Raw genomic sequence first — 6,412 nt, forward strand, 5'->3', positions numbered from 1 at the left:
TGGACCTTACTTCAACACTGTTGCCAGATTGGTAATTTGTTACCTTTCTCATAGTGGGGCAAAAATAAAATCTGGGGAGACATTGATATTCAGAAGTGATTTCTATAAACCGAGTTGATCTTTTCTTTTAAATGAAACCTGATGAAATTTCGCAATAATTTGAAATGACCGATTTTGTAAAAATTTTATTTCTTATTCATTAAAAAAAATTAAAAATAAGGAGAAAATCTTTTTATAATATTACCGGCTTTCGAGAAATACTTTGATTTAACCCCAAGTATATCTACAATCAATAAAGCATCCATAAAGTTGTTTTAATAGCTTAGAAAGTGTTTTAAAATGTATTGAAGCTATTGATTCGTCAATCGATTTGCACTTAAATTTTGAAACTTGAACAGCTTACAGACAGAAAACTATTTCGAATGTAATTCATGAAAGGTAATAAATAATTTGTTATTTGATAAATGGGTTTTTATTCATAATTATTCATGGCGGGTATTTATGATGAAATAAATCAACTTTTTCTAGCAAATAAGCCAAAAATTCTAAAGAAATGTCACTTAATTAATAGATTTAGTTATCGAATAACAATTGACCATTGTTCAAACAAATGTACTATTTTCGTAGTTAAAAAATTGTTTTTTCAAAAAAAAAAAAAAAAGAATGTGTAAGTAACGAACGTCTCGATCTTCACAGAGCTTCCATGCCAATCAACAATATTCATTGTTAGCGATATAACCACATTTTTATCATCCTATATACTTTGAAGGAAATGATGGCATTCCTTTAAGGGATTGACAGCCTTTTATTTATAGTAATGGTTCTGTGACATAGATTGATAATTATTGATAATTGTTTAAGCAAATTCAATTACCAAATGCATTTTCCTGATATTCATAAAGGTACAGAAATGGTTTTTTCTACATAATGAACTGTTAATAACTAATGTTGAAAGTTTTTTTAAGAAACTTTGATAACGATCCCCTACTGTTATTGTAATTAATAAATTTATAGGTAAATTATGGTCCTCGTATATTTATAAACCAAAAAGTGTTTTTTTTCCTACAAATACTTAAAATTAAAGTAAGGGATCGTCCATATATTACGTAAGAATTTTTTCTTTTGTTTATATCGCTGTGTCCTTTTCAACTTGATAAAAATATTATTTTCGTCTTTATTCAAACAACAGAAAAACGTCTTACGTAATATATGGACAATCCCTAAACGTTTATCACTGACGCTGACTTCATAACCATATTCGGCACTCTTTTGTTCTGAATACGTGAGAGGATAAAAATTTATTTATATAATTATTAATGACAATAAAAACAGTATATCGTTCGTAATGTTTCTAAAAAAGAGTACAAATTATTCATTAGAAGTTGTTCACGTTGAAAAATTCTAGTTATTTACCTTTAGGATTGGCGAGAAGTGCATATGTCAATTGAGTTTATTTAAAAAATTCACAATTATTATCAACCGATAGCATAGAGATATTAATAACAAGAGGCTAGTAATGCCTTAAATAAACGCAATTATTTTCCCTTGAAATATCAATCGATGACGTAATCTGTTCAGTTATATTTCTCAGCAATGTTTAAATTTAGTTTCAATCAATTAATGAATTAATTGACGAATCACAGGGAGAAACTCTTGATCGTAAAATTTGTCATTATAATATTGATATTTACAAAAGTTCGATGGCAATCTAGGATATAGCCGAGAAAATAGTATTATTGCCGCAGTTATAGGAAGAAATACATTTTCCATTTCATGTATAAATATACTACAAATCTAATAATTGCCATTTATAGTTAGAAAAATTCATATTTTCGATAGCAGATTGAAGTTGAAAAAAGTGATATTCATAAATTAAATGATAAAACTGTAGTTGCAATAACTAGCATTTAAAATCACAAGTTGCAGAACAGGTAAGAAAAATTACCATTTTCAATGGGAAGGTGCAATGACAGAAAAAACAATTGAATGTAGTGCTTCGCGATTCAGTACCAAATGACGACATTACAAGCGCCGAAGTTCATGAGTATGATAAAATTCCTAAACCTTATAATTTGTTTCATCACAGGAAAAGATCTTTGTTCTGCTGCCCCGGAAACCCGTGTTCAATTCCCGCCAGGGCTAATTTCTTCCAACAAGGTTTCTTCTCTTTCAGCTTACAATAAAATATAAATATCTAATTTCGTTTTTAATGTATAAAATGTATAGTGCGTGAAGTGAAAGCGAATTTATTTTTATATTGCCCTTTCGACCATGGAAGTTTTTCCTATTTTTATGGGAAAAATTAGAAATGCGTAGAATGAACGTAGACAGAATGTTTTTATTATTGTGTTTTGTAAAATTTACAGTCTATCTTAGAGATTACAGTCAGTTTCTGTTGGTATAAGTGCAATTATTAATTCATGTTTTTTATATTTCAATAGACCTAATAACTCCAGAGTTTAATATTCACAACAGTAATTCTTGCAAGAGTGACTCTAGATCCTGGCTTGCTATTTTCATATTGTAAAAATAAATATTATACCATCAAATTTTATAACTGAAAGTTTCTCCGTGCACTGTCAATCCCCTATTAATCAATTTTCACATACTTGTTTGTATATAAGAAATTCAATGTATTTTCAATCAATTGCTAAGCTAATACACAACTTTTCTGGTTAGTTGCTTCATAGATTCAAGGTACCTCGGTTTGAGACCAAGTATTTTTTAAAAACCGGTACTCTTTTAAAGAAAAAAAAATTATTTTTTTCATTTTTGTTAATGAAGAAAAAAAAATTAATTGTCTTAAAAACCAGCCATGCCAGATTCGTGAGTTTCATCACGACTTTCAAATTTTATCAAAAAATGAAAAGTTGAGTCAACTTTTTGGTTAGTAACAAAAAAGTTGAAATTCTTTAATGTGACATCCAAATTTTGGAAAGTAACAGAAATTTTAAAACAAGTTTGATGGGACTAATCGATAAATGAGAAAAATCAATGTCAATAAAACGTCACGATCTCAGTGTAATGAACAATAAATTTTTTATATCCTATACATTTCTTCCAACATTCATAAAGAAAGCCGAAAACTGTAAGAAATTACTGAATTATTTTTCTACAAAACGTGAAACCTGCGTTTAATGAAGAATAAATTTGTCATTTTATACACATTTTCTGAAACATGATTGAATAAACTTTAAAACGACGAAGTATTGGATTTAATGTTTTCTGAACACTGTAGAATACTTTCTGAATGAACTAGAAACACAGAGTCCGAAGATTATAAAATTTGCTCGAATCGAGTCAGCCTTTGGTACATTTTTTAGGGTCCCAAAATGAAGGTCAAGTTCTTTAACCAGATATTTTTGACAAAAATGAGAAATTTAGAGCTATATCAAAATTTAAAAAAATGTATTTACAAATTTTATAAAATTTTTTAAGAGTCTGTGGTATTTGACAAAAAGAAATGCAAATTATCCAAATAACATTTTTATTTTCGCTAAAACTTAAAAATGTTATATGCTTTTTAACGTTTAAATTTTTTTTTTTTAAATAGGCAAACCATTTTTTGGACATATTAAGAAATTTTAATTAAAAGTTTTACTGCGGATATAAAATATATTTTGAAATCATTGCAATGCAATTCCTCAATTAGACCTAAATTCAGAAGGATGGAGCATTTTGAAAATCCAAAAAAAAAATTTTTTGCAGAATTGTATATAATTTTGTCAAAGTTTTAGTAGATATTATATTATTTTATTCCTAAAGTATCCCCATTAAATTTATCGGTTAGATAAAAATTCAAGAATATGCAATTTTTGCTTATGAGAAATCCGTCAATTTTAATCATTATGTGTGGTAGGTTTTAACCAAATTAAAGAATTATACAACGTATGCTATTTTTCAGTTGGAGACAAATTTAAAATGGTCTAGATAATTCATAGCCAAGTTTAGCTGTATTGGAATATTTCTAAGACGCAGTGAAATAAATGATTTTCTATACCTATTCTTCAAAAATAAATACAAGTTTTTTTTAGATTAGTCTTAGAACCGCCTTTTAAACGGAAGGAATCAAAGTGTATGGTGCAATGTCTGTTTTTAGTAAATTAAAGGAATACTTATGTTTTTCATTAACATCATATAGAGAAACATAGCTGCTTCTTACACTTCGTTCCGTTCACAGTATATCCCAGGCCCATTATTTATCTCAACTTGGATAAAAACGTTGCAAACTACAATTGGCAACTATAATTATTCGACGAAGGATAATTTTTCTACGCCTCATGATAAATATTCTCTACCGTCGGACAGTTGTAGTTTTCAGTTGTTTGCAGCGTTTTTATCCAACCTCAGATAAATAATATCTCTGGGATTTACTGTGCTGTGTCTGCATAATTTTATTTTTTAAAGGTAACGTAGCGTGCATATTTTTTTGCTTTACACTTTTCATAAGAAGATTGATTTCCACTCATAAAGTTGTGATAAAAAGTGATTTTACACACTTTCTTAGTTTGATTTTCCAATGATATAATTGAATAAAATGAATATCTACTAATAAGGTAATAAAGGTAAATTATTTCAACCGTTTTTCACTGTAAGCCTTAGCGGGTAAGAAACAATTATAGTCGGTTGACCATTGTTACTCACTCACTATTGCCGAAACATACATGGTATTATTAAATAGAATTTATTCATTTTTATGCAATTACGTATATAACATATCACGTTATAATTAGTACAATTAAATCATGTTTACGGGCCACTAACGGTATTAACTTGAATATATTCGTAGTAATGATAATTTTAAAGAAGCAATCCTCAGCTATAGACTGTCGCTTGTATCATCACATTTCACGAAAAATATTTCCTATACACTCAGTGACCAAGCTCAAAATCCTTTTCAGGATCTGTGGAGAATATTCAGCATTTGGCTTTTGGCGAAATGACGTAAATAAATGGGCAAAAGCAGGTTGAAAATGGTTGGAAGGTCCTAACAAATCTGGCCTTGATGGACGAATTTCATCACAGGTAGCGCGCAGGCACCAAAACTCGTTTCTGGGCTTTGCAGATTGTTGGACACAGACACAGAATATGTCGGTCATATTCCTTTCTTTCTTAATGTACGGGATGTACAGGGTCGTACGCCCGTAAGCTGAGATATGAAAATGTCGAATGCTCCAAAATATACTTAGTCGCGCCTTCCATGAACCACTAAGTTAGTTATGGCGGGAAAGGGGCGTAAAGTATTTCTATAACACAATGGCAAAAAGCTTAACTATTAAGGCGCTTAAACGGCTGTCGAATTCTTAAAGGGCGAACTAAATCTAAATGGTTGAGTTGTTGAACGCCACATTTTAAGCACCTGATCTAAATGCAATAATACCGGACGGTTCAGCTCGCTTTTTCCCGAAAAGATCCTTTTTGTGGTTGTATTTTGTAATCGAAAATAAAAAGTTATTTCTCGCTTGAAAGTCGCGCGAGATATACAGTGAAACGGTAGTATAGTGGTCGCGAGGAGCAGGAGCGGAAAGCGGGGGACTCGACTGTATTCTCACGTGTCCCTCAAACGGCTGTAAATTTGGCTACATCAAAACTACATCTAAACGCATGCATTGTTGGTCACAATATTTTAATCACATAATCTAAAGGCAATTATACCGAATCGTTCAGCTCGCTTTTTTCCGAAAATGTTGTTGCTGTTTTTTCTAATTGAAAGTTGAGATTATCTTTTCTCGCTTAAAACTGGCGCGTTGTGTACAGGACACGTGCGTATACCAGCGGTAGGGTGCAATAGCGGCATGTGGGGGACTTCACAGTCTGCCCAAGTTACTCACCAGGGGTCAGAATTTTTGGAATCGCATATCTAAAACAGGTTTCTACGATCCAGTAAAGAAGTATAATATAATTTGTTTTGGTATCTTCACAAAACTTTTGCTATGAAATTACTATATTCATACGTGCATTCTTTATCAATTGGCGAATTACCAAAATAAGTATTTTAGCAACCAAACAGTTTTCAACTGTGAAACGTAAAGGAAGCAAAGTTTGTAATTTAACATTTTCAAACTTTTGAAGATGCTGAATTTGTAACATTTATATTTGAAAGTGGTACAAATGTTTCGTGCCAAGGCAATCAGATCATTAATGTAATTTGTAACAAAAAAAAATGTTATTCATAAATTAGCGAACAAAAGTTACATCTACTTTATTTACCACATTAAAATAAACTGAAATAATATGTTTAGTAGAAGAATAAAAATAAAATATTATTCGCTAAAAGTTGGAAGACGTCAAACATCAATTTTATTCTTTTTGTATAGAAGTAAAGTATATATATATATAGCGATTTCACTGGAAGCGGGTGCAATTTTTCAGATTAGCACCCGCTCCCGGCGAAATCCTGCGGTTGTCCTTA

This window comes from Belonocnema kinseyi, chromosome 2 (assembly GCF_010883055.1).
Source record: "Belonocnema kinseyi isolate 2016_QV_RU_SX_M_011 chromosome 2, B_treatae_v1, whole genome shotgun sequence".
Lineage (NCBI taxonomy): Eukaryota > Metazoa > Arthropoda > Insecta > Hymenoptera > Cynipidae > Belonocnema > Belonocnema kinseyi.